General features: G+C 47.0%; 1 long non-coding RNA gene across 1 annotated transcript; it reads right to left on the reverse strand.

Moving 5' to 3' along the window:
• Nucleotides 1–6,912: 6,912 nt before the first annotated feature.
• LOC146190196 (uncharacterized) lies at nucleotides 6,913–8,751 on the reverse strand. Its single transcript, XR_014707341.1, has 3 exons — nucleotides 8,665–8,751; nucleotides 8,253–8,359; nucleotides 6,913–7,235 (listed from the first exon to the last, which is right to left on the reverse strand). It is a non-coding gene; the product is annotated as an uncharacterized LOC146190196 (long non-coding RNA).
• Nucleotides 8,752–16,276: the final 7,525 nt, after the last annotated feature.

The following is a 16,276-nucleotide window of genomic DNA, read 5'->3' on the forward strand; positions in this document are numbered from 1 at the left end:
TTATAAATATAGAGAAAGCAGATTACCTGATTCGAGGTCCCTCTTATATTCCCGGAGACAGTGAATTCAGGAGGAGCCTAAAGTATAATGTAAATGCATCATTATTTTTTAATGCAGTGTTCGCTTTGTAGCTCGAGTCCGCGTTAGTCCTTTTTCACTTTCTAACCCCCCCCCCCTCCCCCCACACATGCTTTCTCTAGCTGATTCGTTTTTCGTATATTCTTATAACCCTGTTGTTCAACTTTGCGACAGTTTTTCTCAATGCCCACAGCTCTCAGCACCCCGGCTTCTCCCATTGCTTCTTTTATTCCTGGCAACAGGTTTCTGGCCCGGTCCCCTAACCCAAACTTGTTCAACCTTCCTGTTTTTGCCGCCACATACATACGCAGACCGTATTTAATTAATTCGTTCATTTTGTGTCTACTTCAAGCCGAATCGCTCCCATTCATGCTGTGAAGTGTGGTTTTAATTTTCTTAAAGCATCTGTTCCCGTTTAGAGCACACGACGTGCTGCAGTCGGTGCTGTTCGTGACTGAACCAGATATTTTTTTCTGCTGGGCTGGCTGCAGAAGGGGCTATGCATTCCACATTCGCCCTGTTGTAATGCAGCTTGAGAAAACTATGCATAGCAATTATTGAAAGCAAAACAAAAGACGCACAAAAACAGCGGCAACCACCCGAAGCATACAAACATTGCGGCTGCCAGGTCGCCAGCGTGGAGCCTCGACACAGCACCGAAACAGCCGACCGACGACATGCGAAGGATTGTGCAGAGAGCACACTTTTTTCTTTTCTTTATATGCCGGCCCAATCCACCTGTGCCTGCCCACTGGAGTTGCTTTCTCGTACTGCTAATAGATGGCGCTGAAGTTGCAGCAAACAGAAGACCTAACTCTGGCAGAACGGTTCCTAACAGCACTCCAAAAGAAACGCTGCTCATGGTTCCCGATGGCTCACTGAACCAGCGGCTCTCCAAAAGAGTGGCCGCTCAGTGAGTCGCCACTCATTCTCGCTCTTTTGAAAAAGCGGCTCAAAAGACAGTCAAAAGCGAGGAGATGTTTGCAAGGAAGGGCGGGAAGCATGGCCTCAGAAATCACCCTCGCAAGCGTGGCGATGACCTCGGAGGCAATGTGGGACAGCAGACTCTTTCTCGCAACGCTAATAGATGGCGCCGAATTCACAGAGGATAGGCAGCCTACATGTTGCGCCGCGGCGCTCGGCTTAGGGTGGTGACATCTCATGCCAGGGTTGCCTATTTTGGCTAAAAACGGCAGTCAGGCTTGGTGGGCCGCCATGTTGGTCCCCAGTTAGTGCGGAAGCACTTAAGCAGGTATGACAGCGATACCACTTCTATAAAGGATGATCGTGCACAATGAAGAAAAAACACAGAACTCCGTGGCGCCGCGAAGGAGTCCTTTGTTCCCCTTACTTTTTCTTTCGTGTGAGTGACGCGACTTCCCACACATAGTGCAAGTCTTAGTGCAACAATCTCAGTATTTGGTTTCTAGGGAGCTTCGCAGGACGAAGGCTATCGATCGAACAGAGCTTCAAAGCAGTGGAGAGAATGCTAAAGGTTTTGCAGGATATTCAGGAGGTGCGCCTGCCAAAGACACACCCTAAATCTGTGTACCAGGCTATTAATGGTAGGCTGAAAAGAGTTGGCATGCTGAATAGGGTTAATAAAATCTGTCGTGCTCCAAGCAGTTAAAAAGGCAAAAACAACCTCTCCCAGGCCTCACAGAGCAGAAGCGGCTTGGTGCCTGAAAATCAAAAAATGATGAGCGGACAGCACACAGGGGTGCAACAGCTGCGCCAAGCTGTGCATTAAGCGTGAAATTTGCGCCACACTGTGCCAAAATGACCAGACTATCCGCAAAAGTTTGCCATACTCAGGGACAACTTTCTGCGGCCGTGATATAACCAGTCACGATGCTACAGACACTGTAGCATGCGTCACTGGCCTTTTACAGTTGAATCCCGCTATAACGAAATTCACGGTGCACGAAAAAAAATTCGTTCTCGCGGAACTTCGTTATCGCAAAAATTTGACGTGAAACGCAGAAAGAATTGCCCAAGCAGCAGCAAAGGCGTTTAATGCCAAAAAGCTGTAAGCTTGGTTTGCTTACGCTTCACGGCGAGCAACGCCGTCACGCGATTTTCGCACTCGGTCAGCAAACCCATTGCAACATCGTCGTCTCGGACAGCAACGAAATTCCTGATGACATCAAAAGCGTCCATCACCTGTACGGCGGTTGCCGCAGCCGGCGCTTCCTGTACGTCGTCGTCTTCTTCATCGGAAGAGTCCTTATCATTCCGGGCAGCTTTTATGATCTGCTCATCACTCACATCTTCGTGAACAACAACACAAGCGTCAGCGCCGATGTATTCGTCGAGCTCGAGATTAGGCGGCACGGTTCCTATTTCTCCCAGCGTTTTCCAGGCGGCCGCGATCCCCGGAGCCGGTGACGCCTCTTCGTCGTCGTCTGTAACGCCTGGTGTTAGGCCAGCAGAGTGTACGGGTCGACCTTCGGCAAATCCGGCGTGCCTGAAACAGTTCACAATTACTGAGCGCCCCAGTGTGCTCCAGGCAGCAGACATAATCTGCAGTGCCACGTACAAGTCCACCTTCGTGTCTCGGCCGGTTTCACTGTTAAAAAGCAGCCGCTGAATTAACCTCCCGCGGTAAGTGCGCTTCAGGCTAAGAATCACGCCCTGATCGAGAGGCTGTAAGACAGACGTGCAATTGGGAGGGAAAAACCTCAGCTCCGTGTTAGTGAGCTTGACTTCGTCGGAGTGATGCGCTGAACAATTGTCCAAAAGCAAGCAAACTTTACGGCCCTGCCGCTTCATGTCGCGGTCGAATGCCATCATCCACTCGGTGAAAATAGCGCGGGTCATCCATGACTTGTTGTTCGCCTTGTACTGCACAGGTAGGCTACGAGTTCCCTTAAAACAGCGCGGCTTGGCACTTTTGCCTATGACTAACGGCGGACGCTTGTCCGAGCCATCCATGTTTGTGCAAAGCAGCACTGTGATGCGTTTTTTGCTGTGTTTGCCGCCGTGACAGCGCTGCCCCTTGAAGTCGAGCGTCCTAGCCGGCAACATCTCGTAGAATAGCCCGGTCTCGTCGGCGTTGTAAATGTCTGCAAGCGCGAAGTTGCTTAAAATTCCGGCCATGTTACTCGCCTTCCAAGCAGCTGCTCCGTCCACGTCTGCTGACATTGACTCGCCGCACAACACTTTTCCAACGATGTTATGGCGGGCCTTGAAACGGTTTAGCCAGCCAATGCTGGCTTTAAAATCATCAATGCCAAGTAGGCATGCATAGTTCAAGGCTTTCTGCTGGACGATGCTTCCGGACAGGGGGACGTTGCTGGCTCGTGCTTCCACAAACCACGCATGCACTGCTTTGTCCAACTCTTCATGGAGGGGCCGCGTCACCTTTTCGTGCTTCGAGGATGTGCCTGAAGCAAGTGCCATTCTCACGCTGTCCTTATTGCCTAGAATCGTTGACAGCGAACTTGCAGGAATTCCGAAGTCTTCAGCAATTGCCGCTTTCTTCCTTCCGCTTTCTGCTTGGGCGATTATTTGAGCTTTTTGCTCAAGGGAATGAGTTTTGCGTTTTTTCACTTGCGTTGCCATCGTGTCCTGCGGATGAAAACTCGTCGTTGTCGAAGAAGAGAAAGGCAGCGAGTGAACAACGCGACCACGACACAAAGCCAAAATGGCGGAACTGCAATCACGTGATTTCATGCTTAATGTGGCTTTGGATTTGACTTGGACTTCTCGCCAATAAAACTAGTTTCGGTTTCGATTTTGAACGCGAAAATTTCGTTGAAGCGGAAACGTTCTGCAAAAATGGTTCGTTGTGCAGAGAAATTTAGGCCATTAATTCTTATAGGATACTCGCGGGGAATAAAAAATTATTCGTTGTCGCGGAAATTTCGTTGTGGCGGGATTCAACTGTAGTTCTATTTTGAGATGGCGTCATGGCATTCTAATGCCTACTCATATTTTTCTCTGCGTCCATGTGCTTTCTCCGCTTTCCAGTTCAGTCACTGTCTGTGCGCTGAAGGAACCCCATAACGCAAATGGGCTGTTTGTGACAAGGCACCACTGCTATTGCTTCCATGGTGGGCCGTGGTGGTACTTGTGATTTTGGAGCAATACTTCAACACTGTATTTTAAGTGCTGCATGTTTTTATTGGATGTATCTTAGTTTTTTATGCGGCTCATGGAAGTTTTCGATATCCTGTTGGGCCATTCATGTACAGAAAGGTTATTTTTATGCTGTCTTGTCGATAGACTCACTTTCCCATCGTCAGATAGTGTAGGAGGTGCATCAGTTATGGCTTCTGTGTTTGTGCTAATACAACTGGAGGTGGAACATGTGAAATTTATTTCGAACATCAGAAGGTCGAGAAACTTACAGCAGCCTAGCTATTGAATTCCATAATGCCGCAGTGGAGCCAAGGACTGCCAAAATTAACATTTATGCGTGCTGCAACATTGAAACACTATAAAGTATGCTTTGTGCATGAAATACATAACCTAATAATCGTCCACCTCTCCTTAATCAAAATATTCTGACAAAACCGCCGCCAGTCCACAAGAAGCATAATTCACGAGCCGAAGATGCGCTCGTTCGTCAGTTTTCTTTGCTTAAAACTTGGTTTCGGCATTTGCCATTTCGCCTTTTGGTCGGCGTTTCTTTTTGTCTTTGTTTCTGTATTTGCTTTTCAATCAACATTTTGTCTTTGCACTGCGCTCGCTTCTGGACAGAGGCTGATCGCAGTCACTGCTTCAAATTAAGTTTTTAGAGCTGCCCTCGCACGACACAAGGTGTGGATTTCGCAGAGTAAAACATTGTTTTTTGAGCCTTGCAAGCAACATAAGATCCCATGATTAAGGTTGTCAACCACACTAATTGAAAAAAAAAAAAAAAAAAAAAAGCATATTCTCTACCTTTTTTTATTTAGCCTCTTCCATTTTATGACTCATTTTTTTGTGTGTGTGTGTGTGTGTGATAGCATGCCTAGCAGTACAAAAAGCTTATTTACAAAAATAAATACACGCAGCATCGGTGATAATGGCCCTTGCTAGATTTTCTTTGGATCACATTCATACAGTCCGATATTCACACCGCTTCATTCTTTTGTGCCGAAAGTAAGATTTCTTCCCTGTTTAACAGCTCCAAAATTTGAATTAATCTTTTTTTTTTTGTGAGCTGATCCAAATATAAATTTTACTGCTCTAAAACGAAGATTTTGCTGCTCCAAAAATCGCTACAAATCTTATTTGAGCTCTTGCACCCCTGAGTACAACCCTTTAATGAACCACAGTGTGAGTAATCAGTAGTCTTTCTTGAATGGTTAGTAATTGGGCTGGCTCACTATTTCCTTATCTCAGCATCATTCCACATTACAGCAATGTGGTGGGCTTCCACTCCCAATTTTCTCAAATGTGTACCAGCTATGGCCCAGACTGGTGCTTGGCTTACCAGGGCTCATGGCTTAGGAAAGGAGGAAAAAGGAACTGCATATGGGCTTCTGCTGCACGAAGCGGACTTAGGGTTGTCTAATGGTGGAACGAATTGTGAATTTTGGTTCATGACCCTTTTCCTGGAGTGAACTAGAATACCTTTTTCAAGCATCTTATCCCAGAAGAGCCGAGAATCAGGCCAGGAGCAATCTTGTACCCACCGGCACCAGGATCGAAACTGGTACCTCCTGAATGCGAGGCAGATTCTATCACAAGGCCATCATGTCTTGTCATGTACAAGATACAAGGCACAAGGCCATCATGTACAAGATACAAGGCCATCAAGGCCCTCGCTCTAATGGTGTTCAACGTGGCCTTGGAAGATCTAAAAAAAGCTTAATGATCATGAATTCAGAAAGGCCGTGGTCAAAGGTGCGCTGGTGTATGCAGTACATTTTCGTCTCTCTCTCTCTCTCTCTTTTTTTTTTTTTTTCAGAGCGCTTAGGGTGAATTCACACACCAGATCCGTGATGATTATGGTTAAATGATAATAAGTTTGGTCTTGAAAGAACTGACCAAGCTAGAAAAAATTTCATTGCAAGAAGACATCAATGCTCAGCGTACTCACAATGTTCTTAAAAACAAAAATATATACACTGGGACGAGCTGTCTGAAAATTTTCAGGAACCTATAACTGTGCTTTTTATTTCTGAAACTTAGCCTTTGTCAAATATGCATGTAGAACAATGTTTCTTTAACACTGATAGTCTTTACTGAACACACACACACAAAAAAAAACTAGATCGGTGATATTGTGCTTAGCTCTACACAAATTTAGTTAAGTGGCAACAAATTTCATGGATATATATTTTATAGACAAACAATGATATGAAAACTAAAATAACAGTGGGCAATTAGATTATGTACTGACCAAAAATATTTTGTCATTTTTGTTTTCTTGGGGTATTGTACTAAACTTAAATCTAACATATTGGACCAGCCAAAGACACGGGAACACAAGAAAAAGAAATATAAGGAACAATATCTGCTGTGCATTCAGAAGGTACCAGGTTCGATTCCAGGTTCCACCAGGTACCCAACAGTTTTCCAACTGGTACAGGATTTCCCCTGACCCGATGCTTGGCTCTCTTGGGGTGAAATGCTTTGGAAATGGGTCTCAGACCAAACAGTGTTGTCCCATGTACTTCTTTGTATTGAGTTCCCATGTCCTTGGCTTCCCATGTCCATGTCCAGCAAGTTAGGTTTGCACCAACTGGTCTGCATGGCCACTATGTAAAAAAATATATATCAGGAAGCACTACAGATATGTCGCAATAATACTAGCTGTGCCCCCCCCCCCCCCCCCAACAGAGTAGGCACCTGCCACAGTGGTAAATATGCTCTCAATGACCTCATTGGATTTTCTCCCTCTTTATTGCCCGGACAGACTGTTTCCATATTAATGGGACATAAATACATGCTTTAGTGAAGGCCTCCAGAAATTTCTACAACCTTGTCTTTAAATGTGTGCCAACATCACACAGTTCACGGCATTGCTTTTCGCCTCCATTGTAAATGGACTACCGCAACCAGGATGTCATTCTGTGTCCTTGGGTTTAACAATTGAGCACACCAATCCTGAGCCACCACAGTGGCTATTACCTATGTGGAGACGAAATCAAGATGATGGACAAAAGATGCAAATCGCCTCCAAGAGATTCCTGTTCCAGCACACGCATCAGACAGGGAAGGGCCTGGAAATCAGAAAAATGCAATAAATGCCGGCTCCTGGGAAAGGTAAGACATGAATGATCCCACTGCAACACAGAAGGAAAGTATAATGCTAGTAGCTGTCACATGGCACTCATATGGAAACATTTAATGTTCTATCAGTAAAAGCAGTGCATTTGCTGCTTGCAAGATAACATATAGGAAAGCGTGAATATGATTTGGCAGTGTAAACCGAAGAAGCACGGAGATGAAGAAATGATAAAACAAACTTGGCATTTCCATGCGCGTTCTTTTCGTCCTTGGCCTGTTCGCACAGCCAAACCACACTGCAGTGGTGTGCCAGCTAGCCCATCAAAACATGCTACTAGAAAGCTCTTTGAGCAATTATACAATTCTATTTCCTACCATGACAGGCCTACGTGGGCACTCCATATGGAACAGACTGGCTCAGCCTAGTTCTATTTTGTGCACCTGAATGCCCTCTCACTGTATTTGACAATTACTGGAAAATATGCACCAGCATTTATTTTGGTAACGCGCTACAGCTGAAAAAAGCGATTTCACCCGCTCTAGTCAGAAATACAAAAAAGGATCTATATAATGGCCACAGAAATAGCACTGTCACCGAGTAGATTTGCTGGTGAATATTGAAAAACTTAGTTTTTTACCGTGCCCACGAACAGCAATTATCTTGTATGGTACACAAGACAATATACAGTCATAACTAGAAACAGAATTTGAATTCACCTAGAGTTGATGCAAAAATGTCAACATTAACATCATCACGGTTAGCTAAAATGTTATACAAATGTAGTCGTATGGCCGGGTTAGTCCTTTCTAGTGGTTAGAACAATCCGGCAGATATATAATACAGCCCCCCCCCCCCCCCCCCCTTCCCCCTTTTCTACTGCTTTGGCTGCGACGGTGCTGACCGAAATGTATGCCCAGTGCCCCAGCTTCATAAATAAGGTAACTTCTATTTCATATAGTAGCGCTCTTGTGGAGCAATCTGTTTTTGCCAGCACACATTTTGTACCCACCTTTCATGAGGCACAAGGCATTCATGGTGCAGGAGAGCCCATGAGCAGAAGCTGCGACGTAGCCAAGATCCCAAAATCGCTGTGCAGCAAGATTATTTCGGCACACACTGAAACAAAAAATAGAAATGGTTGCTTTTGCTAAGACAGGGCTATTCGGGAGCAAAACGGAGGCGCACTCGAAAATGAGCCGCCGGCGACCGATCGAAGCATGGGTATTGAAGGGACTGCTTCCTGGCGCACGGAAAAGAGCTGCGTAGATCCTCTACGAAGCCACCGACTCACAGCAAGATCACTAGCAATAGCGCATCGATGCAGAAAAACTTTGAGGAGAGCGGCGCCATGAGCTCTCCTAAATTGGCGAGGAAAGTACGGAGTGCCGCCGTGTTTTGCGCTGCGTTTTCGCTGTACTTACGAAAGTCTGGAGAAACTTGCAAGGATGGGTGCCACCCAGTCTATTTTGCAGAATACATTCCAGTCCGGTCAATCTGAAACAACGCGGCGCGAAAAGCCTCCCGCTTGCTTGTGCCACTGCGCGCCAAAATTGAAAAGGAAAAAAAAAAAAGCACCTGAAGCCTGGAGGCGGCGATAAAAAAAAAAGCGTCTGTGTCCGAGAGTACACGCAAACAAAAAACAAAAATAGGCAATTCATTACGTCATATCCGCCAAAATTCAAACACCTCGATTTGGCTGCACTTTCGGCACTAGTTCACAGGTGCTGCACTCTGGCCCTCGATTTGACAAGTGCAGCTGGCGCCACCTGCACTGCCATCCTCGATTTGACATCGTGCAGGCATTTTGGGGCACGAGTTCTTTGCACGCTTGCACGCCCGGAGTTGTCAGTTCACATCGTGCACGAGGTGTGCAGCAGACGACAGCAGTTGAGATGCGCGTGGACGTGAATGGCGTGGAGCGGGAAGTGGTCCCTGTTTTTGATGATTGCGGGTTTAACGCAATTGGAGACGGAGGAGGACTGCTCTATGAAACGGATGGTGAGTGCTGGTTTTGATGGGTTAGTAACACTTTTTTTTTTTTTTTTTGGTTGACAAACCAACTTTTTTTTTTGTCTAGGAGGGCATGGGTAGGCAGCAATGCTGTTTTTAATGGGTTGGTAGCACTTTTTTTTTTTTTTTTTTTTTTTTTGTCTAGGAAGGCATGGGTAGGCATGCTGCCCATACTACAGTGGCTTGCTGACTCTCTTCACTTTCTTTGTTTCGTAGACGGCGTCCGCGTAAGCATAATCTTTCGAGATGAACTTGACGGCGAGGGTGAGGCAGCTGCGGTAGCGGCGTCTGCAGCCTCTTACTTTGCCATGTTAATGCATGTAATCGTTATGACTGTTGTTGCATTTGGCACTAGTTTTGCGGTGTACTAAGCCACTATGGCAATCACACAACCTACACAGAGCGTCGTCCCACCACTATTGGCCAGAAAACGTGCCTTGCTACGGGCCATCTCAGCATCGTCTGGTCAAGCGATCACATCGTCGCTGATTTCGAAAAGGAAGTCCAGCACAACAGACGACTCGGTAACGTCAAATCGATCTGCCATGGCGTTCATGCTAGTCTGGCTTCCGAGATAGCTGAGGGCGATCAAGATGGTCTCTTCGGCAGAAATTTGTCGACGCCCGCTCAAATTCGGATACAAGGAGGAGCGCCTGAAGCGTTTGCACACATTGTCAAAAGTCTCTCGGGACAATCTAAAGAGTTTCTTGAACTCGAAATCAAAGTACCTGGAGGTCACATTTTGGAAATAACCTCTGATGCGGTTGCGGTCCACACGCAGAAGCTTGCACGCCGCAAGAGAAAATGCAGCTTCGAACTCAGCGTCGAACTCGTCGTCACTCTCGTCGTCCTCCACAAGTTCCATGGCTAACTGAACAATGTCACCCATGTTCATCCACGAGCTACGCAAGTCGCAAACGCAAAATCCGATGCAAACAAAGGAGAGTGGCACAGCGCCGGGGCGCCGGCGTTCGACTCGGGCCCAGCAGACGACAAGGCTTGCACTGCTGCACTTGTGCACTCGATTTGGCCGCGCCACGAAGAGCGCTAGTGTCGCGCTGCACTCGCACCGCAAGAACTGGCGCTGCACTAGCACGGCACTTTTGAGAACTAGTGCCGAAAGTGCAGTGGCGCGGTGGCGAGCGGCAGGTGTCCCATGCTTTCAAATGTTGAAACGGTTAAAACCGTTGCAACGGTGTGAGCGTGCAGCGTGTGTAGCGCGTTTGGTCGCACATTCTGTCAATACAGGACAATTTGTGTTTTCTGTGGCGTCATTACTCTGTCGTGTACGTGATTTTAGTAACTTTGACTGTATTAAATCGGCATTCGCGTGACTGCTAGTGCGCAGTCTTCGCCGATTTCGCGCGCTCTGCAGCAAGAGTCGCAGAGTTCTTTTGTTTCAGCACAGTCATTGTAAGTACAAGTCCTGCATCTGTACTGCATTTTGCTGGAGAGTGGAGGCGAGTGTGGGTGCTGTTCCTAGCTCCTGCGGCACATTATTTCCTAGCGTGAGTAAAAGTGCTTCCATATTTTCAGTTTGACCTGTGTTCACTCTCATATGGGGAACTTTGTAAGCTGCGCTTTTTCCTCAGTCGGCCCGTTGTGTACGCAGCTGAAAACACAAGTCTCGTTCGCAGTTGACGCAAACAGCTTTAGTGGCTTACAACTCCCTTTTGATTAAGGCGAAACTACGCAGCGACAGAAAGGAAAGCCTATTTAATCGCTTCTACGCATTTTTCTTTTCACAAGCTTGTTTCGTCACTAGGCATGCAAGATTGCAGCTAGTATTGCTTTTGTCAGTCGCTTGTTCAGTGAAGGTGAATAGTGGGCTTAACATACATGTGGAAAAGCACTGGAGAGTTGAGAAAGGCAGACAGCAATTCATGCTAACTGCATGCGGTTTATATTTTGCATGATGAAAGCTGCTTGTCAAAGGGAGAGGTCAGAGCTATTAAGTCTTTCTCAATTTTGATTTTCACTATAGCGTTGGTATGTTAGGAGATTATTTTGCTTGTCACATAAAGGAAAGGACTATGCACCGACTAGCCCAGCAATTAGTTTTAATTTACTGTATCTTGCTTGGTTTCTTACATATTTTTGCTTTCTGTCTTAAGCAAATATCAAGGTATGTTACAGCTTTATATTGTGTCCTTTGTAGATGCTGTCTGGAAAAATGCCGACATGTATTCGGCATCAAACATGGACCTTCGTTCTGCGGTTATGGCTTGGCCCAAAAGCTGCCCCGACATGTTTGACTACCACCATGAATAGGCACGTTTTTCTGTTTGTCATAATTTATTTCTCACTTGTTTATTTTATAGTGATTTGTAAGCCCAGCCTTCATGTTCATTGTAAGCCTGTTCACAGTGTTATAGTGTTTATCAAAGTCTGGAATGCCCCGATAATTAATTTATTATTTATTTAAAAATGCTGCATGCAGTTACACATGGGGTTTTTCAGCGTAGGTGCGGGAATATAAGAAGAAATAGAAGTACAGGAGACGAAATGTCAGGGCGAAAATCAGAAGTAAATGTAATAAACTCCTCTTTGGCAGTCAACAGAGGGAATAATAATTGAAAAAAATGCAAACTAGGGCTATCACAGTCAGTCAGTGACAAATGTTGAACAAAATGAAAAGTACAACCCAATAATACAACAATGCAGTTCTTGGCAAAAACTTCACTTCTTCTAAATGAATCCTAATATTGCTGTAAGGTTTCATTGTTGATAAGCTTATTCCATTCTGTTACTACTTCTTAGAAAATGACTGGTCAGACAACAGTAGCGAATAAAACATAGCTCTTGTGCTTAATCATTTGCAAAATAGGCTTTTAGATTCTGATGAGCATTTAACTTTCTAAAAAGTGAGAAGGCAGTGTACTACAGAGCTAATTAAAGTGCCAGGGAGTGCGTTGCCGGAGGTGTTCACCGGCATCAGGTCGCACCCAAAACCTGTTTATGCAATTCCATCGACACGCGGATTTTTTTTTTTTTCATCCGGTGGAGAATTGCGTGGCACCGAGATTTGAACCCCGGTCCTCTTGCATGCGAGGCGGATGTTCTACCGCTACGCCATCGCTGCAAAAAGCAAATGAAAACAAATAAAAGAAATTGTAATGTCACATGGTTCGCACGGTAGAACCTCCGTTAAGAGTCTCCCCGATTTTGCGGTCGGCATGTTTTTCAAGTGCAATGTTTGAGTATACTTTGTGCACGCGCACTAACACACGATAGATCGGACTCTGAAAAAGCATAATTTATTTACTTCTTTCATTGACGCCGCACTCGTGCAATTTGAACCTGGTGTACAGGCGTGGCGTGATATGGTTCATAGGGTCACAAAGAGTCGGACACGACTGAACTGAACTGAACTGACATTAAGGCTACCTGCTGTACTCGGGTCCCAAGAGCATTTCTGCACAAGTGCACAGCTTTCGGCAACGGTGCCGCCCGCTGGCGCACCGGGACACGTGAACTGTGCCGCCACTCCCTGCCTAGTTGCCTTTCACGTCGCTGGGCCTAGCTGGTTTCATATCGAAGCGGCAGCGGACGGCGCTTCGGAATAGGCTAACGCTGTAATAAACGTTGGACTTTCGCGCTGCTTTACTGGGAAGCCTTTCGCATAAAAAACGCATTCTTGATTCGCAAGACGCCTTCAGCAGCGGAGCTAGCAGACTCCAGGCTAGTCGCGCCGGGCAGCAGCAGCAGCAGCAAAGTGGATGTGGAAAAAAAAGCTCGCTTGTATCGCTGTAATCACTCTACCAGCACCTCAGTATTGGTCAAACAATCCTCCCAATTTATTCGTATTCATGGTCTTTTGTACGGAGTTGCTATGCACGCGAATAAACGGTAGATTCGCGATAGATTTGCGATAGCGGAGGCTATCTGAGCCGATCGTGGCGGGTCGTTTTGCATGCCCAGATCGCCTAAAAGCACAGATGGCACCACATGCTTGAATTGAGTCACTCAGGCCTGCCGCGTCGGGACCAGTCAGCTAGTGAGCGGGCATGAGCATGGGCAGCTCTAGCGCGGTATCAGGTCACGATGGCTGACGTCTGATCAGGCCATGGATTTTATTTTTTTACGGATAAAACATATTTTTTTTCTGACGCCAGCTTGGAGCTCACAGCGCCGGCAAACCGGGCTGAGAAAGCAGCATCTTCATAGTAGTCAGTACCTTTGTTCAACATGTCTAATCAGCTGATATTTCCTGGACACTCACTGCCAAGCTTTCGTTGCTGCTGTTGGTTCTTCTTTTTCACTCGAGTCGCTGGAGAGCGGGTTGAAGTGAAAGCGCTCGGCAATATCAATAACATCCGCGCCTTTGGGCGAAACAGCGTTGAACTAATTATGCTACGCTGAAACACTGCTCAGTGACGATATCATCTTGCAAGTGCAATCGCAAGCAGACGAAAAACGCTACTCGTATGCGTCATTAGATTGTGTGTGTACGTGTCGCCAGTCTTGCCAGCAGGAGGCGCTTGTGTGGCGTGCTCGCATCTTTGACATCATCGCGTGGTCGTGCTCAGCGAGTTCAAAACCTAAAGTGGTCCTGATAAATGCCCTAATAAGTTAATTAATTGAGGCCTGTTGGGGCTTTTTGGGTCGCAGTCCCTCAGTTTTGGACCACCGTGGATCGCTTAAAGCAAACATCCTGAAACAGAAAATATACGTCTCTATACTCCTTTAAACCTTTACCCAAGAATATGTCCCCCATCCACCACGAAGGGCTACGCATAGCATGGGCTCACGTCCTACATGCCAAGTACGGCCGATACGTCAATCCAGCGTACGTGGACACTGCGGAATGTCGGCATACCCCGAGGCAAGCATTCGCACTGGCTGCTGTGAACGGAAACGGTTCCCCGTTGGTGGCCACTTCAACCGCAACCACATCCTCCAAGACGGCGGAGGAAGTGGCCATAGCCTTAGCTATAGGAAACACGTCCGCTGATATTGTATTCAGTGATTCTAAAGCAGCCATTAGCAATTTTGCTAGGTCTCTGCTGCCATCGTGTCCCTGTGTGTCAGGACGTGACATTGGTGGAGCTGCTGGGTAAGGATTCTCATGCAGTGCACCCCAACATGAAACTCGAGTCCAGTATTAAGTACTGGCCGCCGGATTTTCTTGGAGTCCGCACTGCACCTGAGATCTGCGCTAGCCGACGTCAGCAAGGCAAAGCTCCGGAATTTGGACTCCTCGCCGAGCAGAACGTGTCTCGGGCTAACTTCACCCTGGCCTCCCAGTTGCAAAAGCATGACAATGCGACTGCGACACGGATAGTCTACGTGCCTGTAACACCAAGGACTATCTCCCCTTTCCGTGGCGATGGCCTGGATGACATTGAAGACTGGGTACAACATTATGAACGGGTTGCTCGCCACAAAGAGTGGACACCGGATCAATGCCTGCAGAACATTTACTTCTCGCTGGAGGCACCGGTGAAGTACTGGTTCAAGAACCACGAAGCTTCGTTGACATCTTGGGAGACGTGCAAGAGCGAACTGTTACACACGTTCGCGAACCAATACCGATGACAGCATGCAGAAAAGCTACTGCAAACTCATATTCAGGGCCCAGCGGAGAGCGTGAGAAGTTTCGTCGAGGACGTTCTGCACTTAAGCTCTTGCGCCGACCCTAGGGCTGCTGAGGAGAAAAAAGTATGAGCGTTGATTCGAGGCATACGAAGTGAGATTTTTGGTGGACTTATACGAAATCTACCAACTACAGTAGCGAGTTTTGTCACCGAAGCTACTACTATCAAGCGGACGTTGGCCACAAGGAACACCCACTATCAGCGATTGGGCAACAACTTCCCGAACGTATCGAGCCTTACCTTGCCTAGCTTTAGGAGGTTTTGGCATCGCTGATACAGTCGACCGGATATATTGAACTCGAAGGGGATCGCGATATAGTTTGATATATCGATAATTCGATATACAGAAATTGGCTTGTGACGTACTTACGATGCAAAAAAAACAATACCATATTTGTCGCGTAATCAACCCACTTGCATAATGAACCCACCCTCCACTTTTGCACCGAGAATTTGAAAAAAAAAGAAGTGCGTTAAGGCCAGCTCGCTCACATGCAAGCGATTGAGCGATTTCTGCGACAAGCGGCAGCAACAGAGCCAAAAATTTCAAACTTGTTGGAAATGGGTCCTTCTCGCTGCTCGAGCCACCCTGGCAGCTCAAAACAAAGTTTCTGTGTGGCCGCGGCAGAAATCGCGAGCGTTTTCGCTTGCATGTCGATGGCGCACGTCACTCCGTTTCGGTCGTCTCATCCACAGCTCATTTCTTGGCAGCGTGCCAGGATGCTGCGGAGTGATAACGTCAGGGCGCGTTTATCTTTTGATAGCTCCTGCGGCGGGGAGCGAACTTGGCAGAGTGCCCGTGATGGCTTGATCACACAAGCCTGGTTCGATTTTGCACGCCGCGCTTGGGAGGGGCGTCATGATCGCAGCAGCTGACCGCGTGCTTTCGTTCATTTATACATGCAAGGATAAATGACTCCCGGCAAAAAAAAAAAAAACAAAAAAAAACCTGCCGCTTAACGCCCGAACAGCACAACGATAAGAAAGAATAACTCTCAAAAAGAACAAAAAAACAAAACAAACAGAGCTGCTGCTTTTTAACGACCACAGGCGCCATAGTCATGTCAGCCGTCGCGCGCAGAGGGTTTGCAATACACGCTGGAGAAAGCGTCCGGCGCCTGTCTGAAAACGGGCTGAGCTGGCTTGGCATATGCATAGCGCGTGCTGAAGGAGAGAGATAGCTTGGCAAAAGGATGGGCACACCCACGCACATGGCTTGCAAACGTCATGTGTTGGCGCGCGGGAAACGATAACTGCAGATGCGAGCGCTTTTGGGGAATGGGCGCGGCACTGCCCAGACCAGCCGTCGCCGAACTGTCCCCTCTCATTCCTTCCACGCGTGGCTTGAAAACGTCACGCGGGTATATGACGCGGCTTTCCTATACTTTAACATGGGATTTTCAAGGGGATATTCCGTGAGTTAAAA

The sequence above is a fragment of the Amblyomma maculatum genome, chromosome 5 (assembly GCF_055883805.1).
Source record: "Amblyomma maculatum isolate TAMU_Amacu chromosome 5, ASM5588380v1, whole genome shotgun sequence".
NCBI classification, from domain to species: domain Eukaryota; kingdom Metazoa; phylum Arthropoda; class Arachnida; order Ixodida; family Ixodidae; genus Amblyomma; species Amblyomma maculatum.